This window comes from Mya arenaria, chromosome 14, assembly GCF_026914265.1.
Source record: "Mya arenaria isolate MELC-2E11 chromosome 14, ASM2691426v1".
NCBI lineage: Eukaryota > Metazoa > Mollusca > Bivalvia > Myida > Myidae > Mya > Mya arenaria.
In genome coordinates, this window is record NC_069135.1 from 42,386,042 (window position 1) to 42,404,817 (window position 18,776).

An 18,776-nucleotide genomic window follows, 5' to 3' on the forward strand; every position below is an offset into this window, starting at 1 on the left:
TAACTGGGCAGAATATATTTAGATCTTATAATAGCTCATAATTGTCAATCCTCAAAAATAGTAGTGTGGTTCTGTTAGAGTATGCAGGATTTATGTCCAAAACTTATAGACCTGTTTTAAATATTTTTTTCAAAAACCATTTAAATTCTTATTTCAAGGTATATAATTAAATCCTAATATTTTTGTGTCCAACAAAAACAATCTTAACTCTGAAGTCAAAAGCTGTCAGACTCTACCAGCAGATCCAGGGCAGGGGTGCCCCCCCCCCCCCTTAAAATCGTCCGAGTTTACATATTTTATTTAAATACAGGAAGTAATAAAAAGTAATAAAATATGGCAAAATGCACCATTTTGGATTTGAAATTGTTTAAATTTTCATGGGGGATGACCCCCCCCCCCCCCCCACCCTTCATACACTTTAAACTACATAAATTTCAGTTCTGAGGGTGGAGCGGAGTCAAAAGGTTACACTCCTTAAGTTAATCACTTCTTTAAAGCCATCATAATTATTATCTTCTTTTAATATTTACTCATTTCAATCAAGGTAGTATGATATAAATTCCTATACAATCCAGAAAAAAGTTTTCGAAAATGTCAAATTATGTATTTCAATTAAATCCCTCCAAACGTGTTTATGCATAATATTTTTACCTCCTAGGAAGTCCTTTAGCCTCTGAATACTCAACTAGCAATTGTAAAAATTCTGAACACACTGAAAATGCCACATTTTGTTTAACCATTTTTCCATTCTACTATTGACACTTCCTTTTAACATAATACTGCAATCAGCTGCCGTTTAAAGTAAAAATAGAAAACCATCCAATAATAAATCCTTGTTTAATAGTTCATAAACAACAGTCGACCGACCGATAAAATTGTTTGCAAATTTTATAATGAATGCTTGCAGAATCGATATAACATCCAATAATTATAGTTGAATGAAAAACCTTCAGTGGAAAGTTTGAAATTACTTGTGAAATCTCGAAACCATGTGTTACACAGTATCCATTATTATTATTCCGTTGAAAAGTTTAAGGATTTTGTCTCAAACTTTTAAACATCAGAAATCTGTGTCACAGCTTTTAAGCTGTTATTAATTTTCATGGGCATGTCACAAACTCTTCGTAAATAACCTTCTTTATTAAATTTGAATTTCAATATCCAAATGATTTATCACCTTAAGGCCAAGATAAATTAATTGACGATTTTCATCCATTTTTTTTGGGGGGGGGGGGGGGGGGCCCTAGTTCAATATTTTCATATGTATATTGTGCTCATAGCTCTTGAATTGTTATTATTACTATTATTATAATTATTATCATTCTTGCAATCAACATTTGTTTATGTTAAAAGTGTTGACATTTTGTTTTAAAAGTCACCAGGAGATGCACACACACACCCCCCCCCCCCCCGCCAACCCCCAACCCCTGACTGATGTGCATAATAATAGGAAAATAAATTGGATTTCATTAGTTTTCATGGAACTGAAAGAAGAAAAACAGAGGAACTGAGTGTTATATATAAAGCTAAGATTATAAGTGCCTGATTAAATGTAAAATTATATGCACAATAGACACAGTAGGTACTAAAATAGACTTTTCCCGAAGTGGCTATGCAATTATTGCACTTTGTCTGGACGGCTTTACCGCGCAAAACCGAGAAAAATCGTCATCAAGAGCAATAAATGCTACGATATAACGATATAAAAATAACTTAAACCTGGCAGCCCCCTCTTCATACTAATGAATGAAATCTAGATAGACCAAAGATTTTGCCTTCAAATGGACGCAATCAATACGGAAGTACCAACTCGGATTCATCGAGTCCAAAGCTGGAAACGAACGAGAAGTTTTACAACCAAAATCAATGCCAGTTGGTTTATATGGATAGAGAATAGGGAGAAATGTGTTAATAGATCATTTCTGACTTTTATCTACATTTGATGACCATTGCTTGGAAATGAACAGAATGATAATTCCATACAGACCTTTTGCTAGATTTTTTTTTGATTTTTTTTTTTCAGTATTCAAATATCAAATTTGCAGCTTTCCAAGAACTATAGAAAAACTATTGCATTGCAAAATGAAACACAATTTTATTCAAAGTGACACTCTTTTAAAAATGAATACATACACATGTTTAACAAACATAAATTATAAGCGATAAACCTTTAACTACTAACTAAATAATGCATTTATGGAAAATATTAATAACTAATAACAAGATTGTAACCGTGTATTTTTATAATAGCTAGCTGAAAACGCAAAATTATTAAATGATTGGTAAATGCTAAAAGATTTACTGTAATCTACTACAGTCTAATATGGTAGAAATACCATGTTTTATGAACATTTCTTTCAAATTAAACTCGGTGTCCTTCATAAGAACCATTTTTTCGACATTTATTCATCCTTTTGGAATTAATTAAAAGAAAATTATTGATCGTGGTAAATCTTATGAGGTAATAAGAGTGCATCTTTAAATAAGACCTATTTTTATTATAAAAAGTGAAATACATGATATATAATACTTCTTTTCATTTCTTGCATTTCGCTTTCATACAATTTTGTTTCCTAAAATACTGGAAATTTTAAACTCACGCACCTTTTAAACATAATGTTTTCTGACATATAATGTCATTTAAAGCCATACTAATTATAAGTCTCATATGAATATTATTCTCTGTGAAAATTGTTATTACACCTTGTAGAGGTATTACAATAACTCTTTTCAAAGTCGGCCTCATATTTGAGAGATCTCATAAAATATTCATTTTCCCGTAATTGGCAAAGAAAGTTACTGGCAAAAGTTAATTAAGGAACATAGGCAAAGTATCTTGCCGGTGTCAATATATGGAAACCTGTATATACGTGCATCTGGCACTCAGAAAATCCTCTCATTAGGACTGGCAAATTAGCCAAACATCATATTTTTTTCTTGTTCACAAATCTAATTAAATGTATGAAATTACCTCCTGGTTTACAATTTGTCTGTCTGGGAAATGTTGTAATTTTAAATATGGACATAATTGTTGAAAAGAAACACAGTAACATAATGCCATCAAACTTGGTCAAAAAGTAATTTTGAACTTTCCTTCTTAAAAGTGTGAATGTTGATATTAATAACTTATGTACTTAGCTTCTATTTTTATGTATAGATGTGATATCATTCCAGAGACATATATAGAGACAACATGAGCAGTTGCATTATGTGTTTGCCTGAATGCTCATCTTTAAATTAGGCATGTGGTTGCCTGAATGCTCATCTTTAAATTAGGCATGTGGTTGCCTGAATGCTCATCTTTAAATTAGGCATGTGGTTGCCTGAATGCTCATCTTTAAATTAGGCATGTGGTTGCCTGAATGCTCATCTGTGAATTAATTAGGCATGTTGTTGCCTGAATATTCATCTGTGAATTAGGCATGTGGTTGCCTGAATGCTCATCTGTGAATTAATTAGGCATTTGGTGGCCTGAATATTCATCTGTGAATTAATTAGGCATGTGGTTGCCTGAATGCTCATCTGTGAATTAATTAGGCATGTGGTTGCCTGAATGCTCATCCGTGAATTAGGCATGTGGTTGCCTGAATGCTCCCCTTTAAATTAGGCATGCTGTTTCCTGAATGCTCATCTGTGAATTAGGTTTGTGCTTGCCTGAATGCTCATCTGTGAATTAAGGCATGTGGATGGCTGAATGCTCATCTGTGAATTAGGCATGTGGTTGCCAGTGAATGTTCATTTGTGAATAAGGCATGTGGTGTCCTGAATGCTCATTTGTGAATGAGGAATGTGGTTGCCTAAATACTTATCTCTGAATAAAGCATGCAGTTGTCTGAATGCTCATCTGTTTTTGAATAAGGGACAAATTATGACTGAAAAAATACTAAGCCAAGTGGTGCATGGACTTTGTTAAAAATATTTGTGTAATAAATGTCAACTGTTTTGTTCTAATGTTGTTGTCCTTTTCAAATCTGACCAAGGGACATAATTCTTGTTATACTAAAGCGTGTTTACACATATCTGAAAGTGTCAACCTTTTCATTACATTTTATGTGTAAATCTTATAAAAAGTTTTGGAATTAAAAATGCCGTTAACAAAGATGCCTTAACTTCAAAAATCAGAAAGGCAATAACAATGCACAACATAATAATATATAGTGGGCATATCATGACAACCAGAATTCCATGAACTGGATGTCTGTGTCGCCTGTCTGGAGCACCCATCATATGACAATTCAAGGGCCATAACTCTAGAATGTCAATGGTGATCTGACTGGTAATCAAACTGATGATGAAATATTGGGCCAATAAAGAACTGCTGCCAAGTATTGTAAAGATTGGAGATGAGATGTCTGAGTAAGCGGAGAATGGAAATTAAAGTATGACCACACAGACACCGCCACAAACAATGACAGACCATATGATCCTTAGGTGCCATCCAACAGCTACGCAAGTGATAGAGCAATAAGTTTTCTGTCTATCTTTTATATACTTAATAATTTTAGCTTTATTGTGTCGATAGCTGATCTTATAGAATCACTCTCAAGTCCGTTTCCTGGGCAGAAACCAGTACTGTGTCTATTTTAAGAGGCCATGAGGAAGTACTTCTGGTAGGAATTGAACCCATGACGTCTTGGATGAGAGGCAGACACCTATACCACTAGACCACTCTCACCACTTGTTTATCAACTATCTTTATAACTTCATGGACAACAAAAGAAGCATTTATCAGAAACATTTCAGAAACAGCAAACATTGAAGCAATTCAAGCGTATTAAACCATGACTTGAGATGTTTCCTCCCCTACTTAAAATGAAGAGCAATATGTATCAGAGTATTAACACACTGGGAACCAGTAGGAACTACTTTGTTTAACATGGAAAGAAGCAGATTTTGCCATAAAAACATGGCATGCCATCCAGCTGATTTCCTGAAATCACATCTGCGATTTTTCAAGGAAAAATACGAGCATTATGCTCAAAGGATCAAAAGGCACATGCACATGTATATTCAACAAAAACTGGTAAAACAATTTTCCTGATGTAGGATACAAAATTTGTTGTATCTTAATTTCTTGATTCATAAGTATTGACAAAACTCTGATTTCAATATTCTTAGCTCCTAGTGGCACTGAATAGAGGAATAAATGTCCTTTAAGTTACACCTTCAAAATATTTGACTTTTTATGCTCTTTGAATATTATGAAAGACTCCAAAATCAAATACTGATTAAACCAGCAGCTCTCTTGTCTAGTGCTCAGCATTATATTTAAGAAAGGGTAGTACATTGCCGATGTTTTACAACGAACACTTAAAATAACCAAGAGGTCTCTTCGCAAAGAGCTAGGCTAATGCCCAGGAATCTCTTGAATGACACCCTGTTTCTTCATTGAGGTTTTATATAAATATCTGGATTTTACTGGGAATTGCAATTAAATTCTATCTCATGTCACTGGCATTTTAACCACGATTTAAGTCATGATTGCGTCACGGTGGGGTTAAGCCAAAATGCAGCCAATGGGAGCAGTAAGACCTGATTGATAAACTGAAATGATCATGCCCAAACTCGATCAATTTTCTTCTTCAAAAAAAAAAAAAAGACCAGCTAAAAATTATTTCCCATCCGGTAAGCGATTCTATTTGACCGCATAATTTATTTTATGTCATTATTTCGTCAACATGATATCGCATGACACAAGTCCTCGGGTCTAAAGGCCTGTTTCATGCAAGCTCTCTCAAAATGGACACCACTGATGGGTCATTTCCTGGTCTCATTTGCTATGCAAATAAAGCAAAATACTTCCAGCCCACAACCCATTCCAAGCTAATGCAGCCAATTTGTTAACTGTCCGCGACCTTTTGTCATCCCAACTGTCAATGGCGTTCAGAACCTCGTAAACAATTACTGCCTACTCGAATCAACAATGAAGTTTGATAACTGTTTTAGGCCTTGCGATTAAGTGTAATTAATTGCCATTATGTTTAATTTGTACATTATTCGAAACAGAATTGGTACATGAATTTACCATGATTTTTAGTTTTAGAAGTACTATTCAATTTACAATGAACATGATTTAGGAATTTATCATTAAGTACTATTCAATTTAAAATGAACATGATTTAGAAATTTAACAATGAGTTTAGACCAATTAATAGGAGAATATAACAAAATCACATCCCGTTACATCACGTAATTTTCAGCCAAAAATTGGATAATTTCAATTTGGTAAAAATAACATGTTTGCACTTCTTAATGATTTAATCGAATCAATATTGGATGGCTTAATATAGAAAATAGGATAAAGCAACTACGACTAAACCATGTACATAAAATCTTTAATAGCAAATGCCCATCATACTTACATGAACATTTTACTTTAGTCTCATCCACACATTCTTACAACAGTAGACATAGTGCTGGAAATTTTAAAGTGCCACAGGCTGACAGTTTTATATTAAATACTTAAAAGAATTGAAAAATAAGAATACTTTTAAAAAAGAAGTGAAATCACATCTCAAAAAAATTTGTTGGTATGAAATGTGCAGAAATGGAAGATTTCCTATTTTATTAATTGTTATTCATTTAATCTTGCATATCAGTCCAAAGATTTTTGTCATATTATGCTAAAGTGTCATATGGTTTTAACAGTCGGTTGCATTATAACTGTAAAAGTTCGATATCAAACATTTAATCATTCTTTAACTGGTCAAGAGTACATGCATGTTATTTTTGTAGAAGAAAACCTAATTTAAACAGCTTACAACTGAGATCTTGGCAAATAATCATATTTGTCTTAAGGACCCCATTGGAAATAAGTTGAATAACTTTAATGGGTTATCCTGTGTTATATATTTGTCACATTGAATTAAATCTTTGTTAACGCACGTATGTATCCAAAGCATTCTAATGATGTCGTGCTTTAGTATTGATATCATCAATAATACTTTGTTAATCAGTCTGTGTTATAACTTTATGAGATATTTGGTTTGTTACTATGACATATATACGCACGAATAAATCTATCTATCTAATAAACAATTTGGCTCACTTGAACCAAACCAAGGAACTAACCAGTTTTATACATTCGAATGATGAAAGTCTTTACCACTTAAACATATTAAAAACTACATTATTGATACATGTAGAAGTTTTTCAAAGACATACAATTTGAATAAATTGCTATTAATTTCACATCAGCATTCATAGAATCATGCTCATGGCACAAAAAATTGTGAGCACCGAAAAACTCTCCCCATGAGAAACCCCTGTTGAATAAACAAAGACAACTAAAAACATCTCCAAACCTCATTAAAAACATTATCCAGGAAACACAAATATCTAGAATTTCCACTTGAAATCTTTAACAGGGAGATTCTATGACCTGAATGACAGATGTGCCGTAATTTGAACCTGGAATACGGAAAAGGGGCTGGCCCCTTTTTTTCTCTTCAGCTACACCTTTTTACTGCGTTTATGCTTCTTTCTCCCCCCTTGCAGTTTTTATAGCTATATAAACGGTTGTTGAACACATAAAACTGGTAAAGCGTAATTCAAACATGTGCAGATTGTTAAATTCTAGACAAAAACTTCGGAACGCAATTGTAACAGTTAATATCCCTACTAAAGAATTCTTTTTTATGGAAACCATCTTGTTACGAGAATTGAAGACCCTCATTAAACGCAAAAAATATTACCACTATGCACCAGCATAATGATTGCATGATTTTCCTCCAGAAAGAGAACAAACCATGAGTTTTGCCACGGAATTTCGAGAAAGCCCAATTTTCTCATCTTGAGCGAAAAGACCAACGAGCATATCAGTCCGGTAATAAATGGCGCAGACAATTTAAACAGAAGATGCAATTTTTCAACGTCTTTCCATCCTTCCTAAGATTGCTTATTCACTTCCGACTTAGAATATTTAATTTCAATAAACCTAATTTTGTCCCGGTTAATTTCGGTTTTCCTCCTGTGATTGTTACCAAGGGAACCATATTATTCAGACATTCTGCTCTTCGATGCATGGAAACACAATGTTTCACAAAGGAGAGGACATTATTTTCATCTTGGGACATATTTTCTTTGGGTTCCATTGCATGAAATAGTAATAATATTCTATTTATTGGGAGCTTCCCATAACTGATTCTTATTACATTAGCTGAAAAATTTGCTTCCATCCTCACCAGGTATTCCTGTTTAAAATTCAAAGTATATAAAACTACATTTTCAACAAACTTAATCGAAGGGAGCAACAGCAACCGTTGAATAAGTTTGTTAAATTTGTAATGCATGAACTATAACCGTCTCATAGTTTACCATAACGATAATTATCGATGATGTCAAGCCAAATAAATGAATCGACCGCGATATATACACTAATAATCAAAATAGAGTGCAGGAAATACTTGGCACTGATTGGCACATTTAAAGCAATGATTGAGTACCTTATTTAAAATGTATACTAGTTTGTTCGCTTCCATACCTATTAACTTTAGAGTACAACCTTCAGACTAAGGTTATGGAGAGTTGAGTTGAGTTGTGCAACTTGCATTTAGGCAGAAAGTCTGTCAACTCTTGTTTACTTGAAATGGAAGCCTGTATTCTGTGTTCCAGATAAAATAAGATCATATCAATTTTGAATTGGCGAAACCATTTAATACACAAACATACGCTCTGTAGAGCTTTCAAACAGATCAGGTTCAGGAGTAGATAACTTTGACCGGAAAAAAAGGTTACAGGCACTTGTATGTAGAATCAGACACAAAGATCAGCAGTAATATAGAGCTTTAGTCGAGAAGCTGTATCCAAAAGAATTTAGACCTCTAGTATAGGAGCTGTTTCAGGAAAAATGAAAGCTTGCATGAGCCTATTATGGCCATATAATAAATGCTACAGAGCTCTAGTCTAGGAGCCCTATAATGAACAATATACAGTTTGAGCCTAGAGAGGCTGAATCAAAGGATATAGAGATCTAATATAGGAGCCGTATCAGAAAGAATGTAGAAGCTCTACTATATGAGCCTTTCAAAAATATAGAGCTTATCACGAGCTGTTTCAGAAATAATATAGAGCTTTCATCTAGGAGCCGTATCAGGAATAGTATAGAACTTTAGTTTGTACAAAGCTCTAGTCTAGGAGTCATATTAGAAAGAATACAGAACTCTAGTCTAGGAGTCATATTAGAAAGAATACAGAACTCTAGTCTAAGAGCCATATTAATAAGAATACAGAGCTCTAGTCTAAGAGCCATATTAATAAGAATACAGAGCTCTAGTCTAAGAGCCATATTAATAAGAATACAGAACTCTAGTCTAAGAGCCATATTAATAAGAATACAGAACTCTAGTCTAAGAGCCATATTAATAAGAATACAGAGCTCTAGTCTAAGAGCCATATTAATAAGAATACAGAACTCTAGTCTAAGAGCCATATTAATAAGAATACAGAACTCTAGTCTAAGAGCCATATTAATAAGAATACAGAACTCTAGTCTAAGAGCCATATTAATAAGAATACAGAGCTCTAGTCTAAACGGCATATACCAGTAAGAATATATAGCGCTCTAAGAATATATAGCGGTCTACAGTCGAGAACAATATCAGAGGTAATACAGAGCTCTAGTCTAGGACACAAATAGCCATAATAGCTGCAATATGAATATTTACAGAGTTTGGAAAATAACTTACATTTTTTATTACAAGCCTCAAAGAAATTTTCTTTAAATCGTCCTTGACATACAATAGTCCATGGTTCAAATGTTCAGAAACTAGACGACAAAAGAGCGACATTGGCACCAAGAACAGAAATGCCAATAAAATGTTGTCACAGCCTTCGATAACGACCACTAAAACCCTGACCAACAAAAAACGAAGAAAATCAAATTATCACCAAATCTGTCAGACATTGTAACCAGCTTATAAATAAATCAGAATTGAGAATTTTCTTTTCAAAATCGTTACCACTTTCCGAAATAATGGAACAATCTCCATTCACACTCCAGGTCCTCAGCCAGTTAAGGCGGCATTATTCCGAGATGATGTTAACTCTACGATGACAAATTTAATCCAAAGTGGAACTAATTTCATTTATTAGAGTTTCCCTGAATTTTACTTTTACGGCAGATTTTCATGGCAGCCCCATAATAAAAGCAAATATTGTGTCGCGACACAAAATTTTTCGCACCGAAGTAACTTGTTCGGCAAAAAAAGTTACTGCCACAATTATCATTCGTTCAAATTTTCTATTTAAATGGGATGGAGCTCTGGACCAGAAGTATGAACAGCAAACGTAGCATTGCCAGATGTGGCTGGATGAGTGCTTTCCAATGGTACTATCATGGGGCATTATCAGTTGAAATTATTTTTTCGTAATCGACACCCTCAATTAAAAAAATTCCTGTGACGTAGCACAAAATGAAAACTAATAGAACTCATTATTTTTAAAGTTTTAGAATTCTAATTATGCTGCTGAGGAAGTTTGGACTAGAGTTTGTACATCTCCCATTTTTTGGTAATCTTAATGAGTTTACATGAGACAAGTTCCAAAATTCTATCTAACCTTTATTTAGAAGCATTATAGATGACCTTGGGAGTCTTAATGCAAAGGTCAAGGTTAATTTGGGCTGCTTAAACTGTTTCACCTTATAAATAGTATGGATCATTCAAAACAAAAGACAGACATCATAATATTTCATTGTTCATGCAGGCTCATGCCTCTGAGTCAATGGGATTGCCAGACAAATTTCCATTTAAGTATTGAGAAGACTGTTAGGACATAAAAAAATATTAAGCAGATTTAACAACCACTAAGTTTCCATTTAGCAATGAAAACAATGGCCAAATTCCCATTCAGTAGTTTATTGGTTTAATTCAGTGAGTGATCCAGGAGCTAGCTAGTAGAGACATTCGTGAGGCATTTCTTGCTGAACACTAAGAATATTGCAATTTTTTTTTGGTCTTCTAAACCATCGGCAGGCCGGGCACAAACCAAAAAAGAACACTTAAATTATTACATACTGGCTGACCTAAAAGCCTTTTTGGCATGATGCATATTGAGGATGCATCACTTTCTCATATAACCTTTCTCTGTATTCGAAAAGTTGATTTAGATTTCTTTGAGAAGAACAACAAGCAAATGCTCTCAACATATTATTGAACTTTACTATAAAAACAGAAGTTACAATCATCTCTGGATGTTCATAAAACCATCTCATTCGTTTAAGATCAATGCTTGAAACTGACAACATTAAAAGATTTTGAACAAAGATTCTTTCAAAGATTGACATCCATATTACCAACAATAATATTGAAAATCTGTGCGGTACTAAATCCTTAACTCTAATAAAATCTCCTAAAAAAGAGTCTTTGAAGTTCTCGGCATCGTTGGTGATATTACACCCATGTCAGTTTCCGCAAGCATTTTATGACTCATAAACAGAAATACTATATGGATAAATGTATCATTAAAATGTCAATGATATAATACAGATAATAGCGAAAAGCACTACAGAACGTAATAAAAAACTACATTCCATCGGAACTCATCAATAATATGGGAATAAGTGAACGTGATCCACCGAAACATATATCAGGAGGTGCATCTGTTTCTGACAAACTGGGTTTCATAAATATGGAATTTCCCTGTTTGTTTGCGCAAATTACCATAATTTTCAGCTATATTTCCTTTCTGAGCATAATAATGACGAAAAAATGGCAAATCCCACAAATGCAAATATGACAGCTTGTAAATCTTCACAGAGCCTGAATTTATTCATTTATCTATACTTATTACGATGTTCTGACTAATTTGACATGCTGTACAAGACTAGGTTTTGATCGACCATGTCCGACAAAGAGTTAAAAATCTCCATAATCATAAATATTCCATTTTATCATAATCAAGCTTGCCGAAATAATGCAGGCATGCAATGGCACAAAATCATCCCCACAAATTGGATCAAATAGCTAACACTCGAACAAATTTCTCCCAATATCTTGAGTATTAAAGGTTTAATTGTTCCACATTTCATTTAGCCATTAATAACTTCCTTGGACTTGATTTTAAAACTCTTGTTTATCATGATTATCTCCCTTTGAAAGTTTCAAAATGCATCACAAAATCTATACCAAAACCAAGAGTGAGCTTAAGTGCTTTATAAGCTTGATCCTGTTATAAGGGACTTAAGACTTTTGTTCGAGAAATTGGGGACTCAGGTAATCATGGGGCATAACTCTACAATTATTAGCACCATGCATGGTAATAGGCTTTGCTCCACATTTTCTTGTTGTTGCTGGTAACATGTGTAATTACAATTAACATTTTAAACCTTGATATACGTCAGATTACAATACTTATTTGTCGTTGATTCTAAGATTTACTTCCAAAACTGAAAAAGAGAGCCGTTAAGGAACACTTATGCTCACCTGTTGGGGGTTGGGTTTTTTTTGTCAGTCAAATAAGGTAAATAACTCAATAACTGTACAATAACACAATGAAAAATAGTTCCGGTATTTCCAAATTCCAGATAATCCCTGTTTAGAGGCCATAAAATTAAGGATAACTGGACTCTGAAAGACTGGGAATTCTAACACAACATGTGAGTATGCGGGGACAAGCCAGAGATAAGGGTCTTGCTTTACCGTACTTGTGCATACTGTTCCTGGAAACATGTGTACCAAGTTCCATAAGAGTTGTGGTTTAGGTCATTTTTTTGTGCATCGACGCTATTGCCAATGACAACAACAGCAATGGCAGTACAGCTGATCTTCTTTGAAAACCAGACAAGCTAACAAAATGCAGATTTACTAATCAGGCAAAATTTTGTCTTGAGACTTCCTATGGAAAGGAAATATGATAAAACTAACATAACTACATATAGATTTTCTTTACATTAAGAGCACCATTCTTTTACCATTAACAAAGCTAATGTTTGTCAAGAACATCGAAGATGAGTTTCATTCTATGGGATATCTTCAGTAATTACAGGAGCGAAAAAAATCAGCAGCATCTCCCATGATGGTCACTTCAATTCCCACATGGATTCAGACAAACCCATGAAAACTGGCCTGGTCTTTTTCCTAATTATTAACCTCGACATCATACGAGCCCGTTTTCTAGTTGACAAAGCGTGCATATTAGTTAGACTGAATTCATGTCATGTTCAGTCCGCATGGAGAAAATAGGATTACTAGCTCGTTTTTAACTTTCCTATTCATTTTTTTCATCAGTATAGGAGAGCAATATCGTACAATATTCATTACGGCGAAAAATGATAAATGTCAGCGGTTTTACCATTGCAGTCATTACCCAGGCTGTCCTTCGGGATTTCTGTACAATAATAGACAAGTCTGATGTTACACACACATTGCTGTGAAAAACCACACGACAAAATAGAAAACCCACTAACAAACTCTATTCATCGTTATTCATGAACGACTTAATTCATCCTCTCAATCTGCCTGCAGTCGTATTGTCATCATCGTGTCGTGAGTTCAAAATCTGTTTGTTCAAAATCTGTTTGTTCAAATAATGATTACAGATTTGAACATGATTTAATAATGGTTCTGTATTTGTTTTTATGAAAATGAAATATGTCTACAGTCATGTTCCTATCTGAAAGTGAAATAACAATTCCTGTATAAGAATAACATTCATTTTTTTCTGTTTATTCAGTTGGTAAGGGAACAGAAAAAAAGACAATATTTAATGGCAAGTCACGGAATTGGAAATTCGTTTCTCCAAATTTTTTCTCCATAATAATTCTTTATTTTTATGGGTCAAAATTTCTTCTTGGAAGACAGATTGCAGGTCGACAGTGAAAATATACATTTGCTAATCCTTAATTAAGCCCCAGATATGATTAACGACAGATTTGAAGGTTAGCTAATTGAAATAACATATGCATCTCTTAAAAAACCAAGCTTTTATGACAATGTCGATAGGTAAGTATGTACATGCTGGCGTGGGAAAAATTCTCTCCATATCTCCGTGCAGATGAAACGCATTTTCAATTATTATCTTTTGAGGGCGTTTCCATTCATCTTTTCAACACTTATGTAATAAACAATACTTCAAAAAAAATCTTTATAGGCATTGACTCATGTAAGCTGAAGGTTCAGGCAATTTTTGCTTCCAAAAAGTTGCTGATCTTCTCCAAAAAAATGCATTTTTTTTCACAGGCAGAATAAAACATGCAAAATACGATATCAAAAGTCATATAATTTTACAAATGCATTCAAACTGCCTGAATGCCCTGAAAAAAAGCCCAATTATATAAAACTGCTTATTGATTGACCAATAATTATTTACTAATAATTATAATTAACCAATCAAATAACATTAATGTCTAAACTAGCCTTTTGGGCTGGCTAACTAATATCCGCAGGTTATCTATTGGTTAATTTGCACATGCAAGCAGTTTAATTGGTCAATAGTCAGATATGGATTACAATATTGACCAATCAATAAACATTTCTGAGTTACTTTAACTAAACCAATTACTTAAAGTTAGTAGGTTTCATAAAGTGGGCTGTTGGATATTACTTTTAAACAGGTTTTAAACAATTTGACTGCCGTTGATAAAAATTAGGTTTAGCAATTCAGCAAAAATTGAACCCACATCAAAACAATTATCTTATCAAACCACATCCACTGAAAAAAGTTGTTCAGTTTCAAACTAATACAAATATACATCGAAACAAAACAAATACCAATCAGCTTTGTTCGCGTGGAAGAATTGACTTAACCATAAGTAGCATTACACTCTCCAAGCATGGGGAGAAATTGCCTATCGTATTCCCGTATTCCAGCGGTTTGTCAATAAAATGGACTGTATCTGGATAATTAATTATCGTGACAGTATGGTGAAATGTCACCACAAACAGCTTGTTATTTCTCCGAATGTCTTGAAGAATTTCTGGAGTAAAATGCCACCTTCCATTGAAATCGGAAATGCCCTTTTAGGAAAGGGGTGAAAAACGTTTAATTTCGTTTAATACCAATTTTATTATTGGAGACAAAAGGTAAATAATAAAAATTCTGTTTAAGATTTAGTAAATTGAAGTGTTGACATTTTTGGATGGATTGTTCAGAATTTTGTTAAAGTAAAGACTGTTCTTAATCTCATCATTGTTAACGATTAACAACATCATTGTTAACGTCATCATCATTAGTGTCGCCAATAATAACTTTCACTTGCTTTCTTAAAATGTAGGAGCATCTCATAAAACATTTCACCTTTTTCAATATGGATATATAAAATGGCTGGGAAGTAAAAACATACAATAAATCTCAAAATGAGGGTCGTTTGAGGCCAAACAAAGTATTTCTAAATTGTTGCCTCTCATGTCTGCAAATATTTTAAAACATCATGCAAATAGCATGCACTTGAATGCCAAGCCAGATTTCACTAAAAATAAAATTTCCAAAGAATCCATGCTATTTGACATTTCCCTAAAAGAGTCACAATGACGTCACTAGCCAATATTTCCTTAATGTTACACATCCATATATAGATAAACACCATTCCAAATAACAATGAGAAACAAGGTTCATAATTAGCCGTAATTTCTTTAAAAAATCAAATCCATACATAGATAAACACGTTTCAAGCGCAAATATAATTAGATACACCGGTGCCTCAGAGTCTTTATTTGGCTGATAGTGCCTGATACAGCCCAATCTGATAAAATCTAACAGCTTTAAACTCTGTTGTGCAAAGAGTAGTCATAAAATTGTTTGAAAGGCATTTTTGTTCTGGCTGGAACATTAGCTGATTATAGATAGCAGGATTCGATCTTGCATAAGTATTCCTGACACTAATATTGTGGTATTGCCACTTCCCGAGATTAAGTTCGCTATTGTTTTCAACTGTTTGGAGATGGAAGCCTTAAAGTAAGATCATTTGTCGTTCTCCGAGAAAAATTGCAAAATCGTTGTACATGTAAGGTTTGAAAATGTGGTAAATTATAATTAAAACTGGTTGCGAGTTATTTAAAATGATAACAGCTCACAATGACAACACATAAGTATGGTTTGCAAAATTTTCTTTATGAAATGTGTAAAGATTGAGATACTGATCGACGCTATATACAGGCCTTCCAGCAGCCACTAACAAAAAAGTAGGAAAAAAGTAAGAGGTTTTCTGACAGAAAAGAAGGAAATAGTAGGAATAATTTTTACAAAAAAGTAGGAAAAGAAAGAATATTTTTGGTTAAATATTTAATAATAAATGGTTATTCACTTACCTAGAGATGTTTTTAATACAAAATCATACCATTCTATATGCCACATTGAATATTTTAGTGAATGATGCTTGGTCGGTTTCTGTTGCTGAACTGTGTGGTCATCATCCCTCAGCCTTTATTATGAAAGATGATGCATGTCAAAGTGGAACATGTTGCCACACATTTCAACAACAGAAACCAGCCAGTTTGACATCTTTTGTTCATTTTCTGCAAATAAAACTAGCACAATGATCAAATTTTAATATTTTTGCGGACTTTGTTTTCAAAAAAATAGGAATAGTAGGAGTTTTTAGAAAAAAGTAGGAAAAAGTAGGAAGCTGTTAAAAAAGTAGGAAAAAGTAGGAAAAAGTAGGAACGCTTGAAGGCCTGTATATATGATAATGTCCCCCTTTTCTGTTAGTTGATCAACCTAGCTATCAAAAACATTAACCCGTGTGATCAGACTTGCTTAAGGTAATTTCCCGTGCCGGTCAAAAATAAAAAAGTTATATTCAGGTTTTTTGTTTTGTTTTCTTGATTTTTCTCGAAAAAACATACAAATTAAACAAAAGCTCAAATTCAAACTACAAACTTTGCCAATTTAGTTACCTGAGAATTTTACATATAGGAAACAAACAACGATCGTACAAATCCGAGACCGTCTCGGAATATAGTTCAACAAGAGCTCACAAGAAATCGGCAAAAAATCTCAGAAAATGACAAGGAATGTTCCGGTAACATCTTCAAGAAAACCTGCCAATGTTTTGCCACCATGAAAATGATATTCTTACACCCTCAGAAATTGATCGTCAACATAAAATTTTCTCAGGAACTCTAGATAGCAAAAAATGTGTATTGCCTTTTCAGAAATTGATTGAAAATGTAACATTTTGTCAGGATCCTACCTCTCTAACAAAAGTGCTGTCGGGAAAACAGCAATACTAATCTGTTGTTGTTGTTTTTAGTAAACAAGGGACATAACTCAGTAAAGATTAAAGCGTTAAAGTGTTTTGCCCTGTTTCATTTGAATATATACAAAGGGTTTTTGGGTTATGGTCAAGGTTTTATTCCCAAATCCGCCGCCAACAATGACACAAACAATATGACAAGACCTCAGCTTTTTTCTTTTAATAAAAGAGAAGCAAAAATTGTCTGGATCCTTACTAGAAATAGAAACATGAGTGTCTTAGAGTGAACGCCAATACTTTGTATTTATTTTTACTTTTTTCAGAGAAACAAGGGGCATTACTGAATAAAAATTAAAGCCCGAGTTATGTCCTGTTTTGTTTGAATATCTTAAAGGGTTTTTGAGTAATGGTCAATATATTCCCAACACAGCCAACACCAGCAATAGCAAAAAAGATATGACCATACCTCAACTTTTCTCTTTAAATAAAAGATAAGCTAAAAATGACATTTTGCCTTTTTCAGAAATTGATTGAGACAAGAACATCAAATTTTGTCAGGATCGGTACTCTAAATAGCAAAAAAAAGGCGTTTGGCCTTTCCCATCTGGCAAACTCAAAATAAATAGAAAACATTAGTATCTGTCATACATGTGTTATAACCTCCATGAGAAACCTTTTACCACTTCTCCATAAAAATGTTCGTTCATAAATCATTTGACCATATAGAATAATTGGCATTTTTCTTCTAAGATATTGCCTCGTTTTCTTCTGAATTGTCAAAACAATCATTTTCTTCTGAATTAACGAAACAAACTAAGAATTCCTGTCTTTGAAATGATGCCATACTTATTTAAAACTGAAAAATTCACTTATTATCATGTTTTCAAAATACATATGGATCGAATGTCAAACATCATTACTTTGAAATAACGATAAAAAAACAATATGCCTGCTAACAATGGCCATAAATATGCATGGGCTGCTGAACTCTAAAAATATACATGTGGATCGAATGTCAAATATCATTACTTTGAAATAGAGATCATTAAACAATATGTCTGCTAAAATCATGACCATATAAAGGCGTGGTCAGAACTCTAAGACTGACGGTCAATTGTTACTTAGCTCAAGTCAATAAAAAAACACTTTCATACCTAATTTAAGTCATTATAAAGTCAATCACCTATCTATAACCTTAGAAAACTATTCCTGGGGAATAATAAGTACATCCTCTCCAAGAAAATATATCAATCCATCAGAGCGCTGATCAATTTTTAATGAGGCATCGAGCATCTACCGACATATCACTCAGACAAACACTGCTCTTGAGAACGTCACTTTGTTGACTAGAAAGAATTCATCAAGCCCACTTATAATGTTTATGTATTTTCCATATGAACCTTTGGACACAAAAACTTGTTAATTCCAAGCCATTTTTTCACTTAGTTAACACAGTCTTACATCAAACTGTTCAGCGATTGTCAAACGTGAAAGTGTACTAAATGTAAAACCTAAATTCACTCAGTTGGTACTGTGTAGCATCAAAACCTCCTGACGAAAATACGTATTGACACTGGCTAGTACAATGATCAATCATGCAATGGACAGAAAATCTATGGAGGCTCTTCCGAGCTGTCAGGGGGTA

At 33.6% G+C, this 18,776-nt stretch overlaps 1 protein-coding gene across 8 annotated transcripts in view; it reads right to left on the reverse strand.

Moving 5' to 3' along the window:
* LOC128217129 (plexin A3-like) overlaps positions 1–18,776 on the reverse strand; it is a 124,908-nt gene that overhangs the window by 80,224 nt on the left and 25,908 nt on the right. Inside the window, exon 1 of one of the 8 annotated variants that reach the window (XM_052924037.1) lies at positions 18,315–18,423. The exons of 5 other annotated variants lie outside the window; for them this stretch is intronic. The gene's annotated coding sequence lies outside the window, so the exon portion shown is untranslated. Of the gene's footprint in view, positions 1–651; positions 777–18,285; positions 18,424–18,776 lie in introns of those variants that run through there. 2 more of the 8 variants (XM_052924036.1, XM_052924035.1) reach the window with 2 other exon arrangements.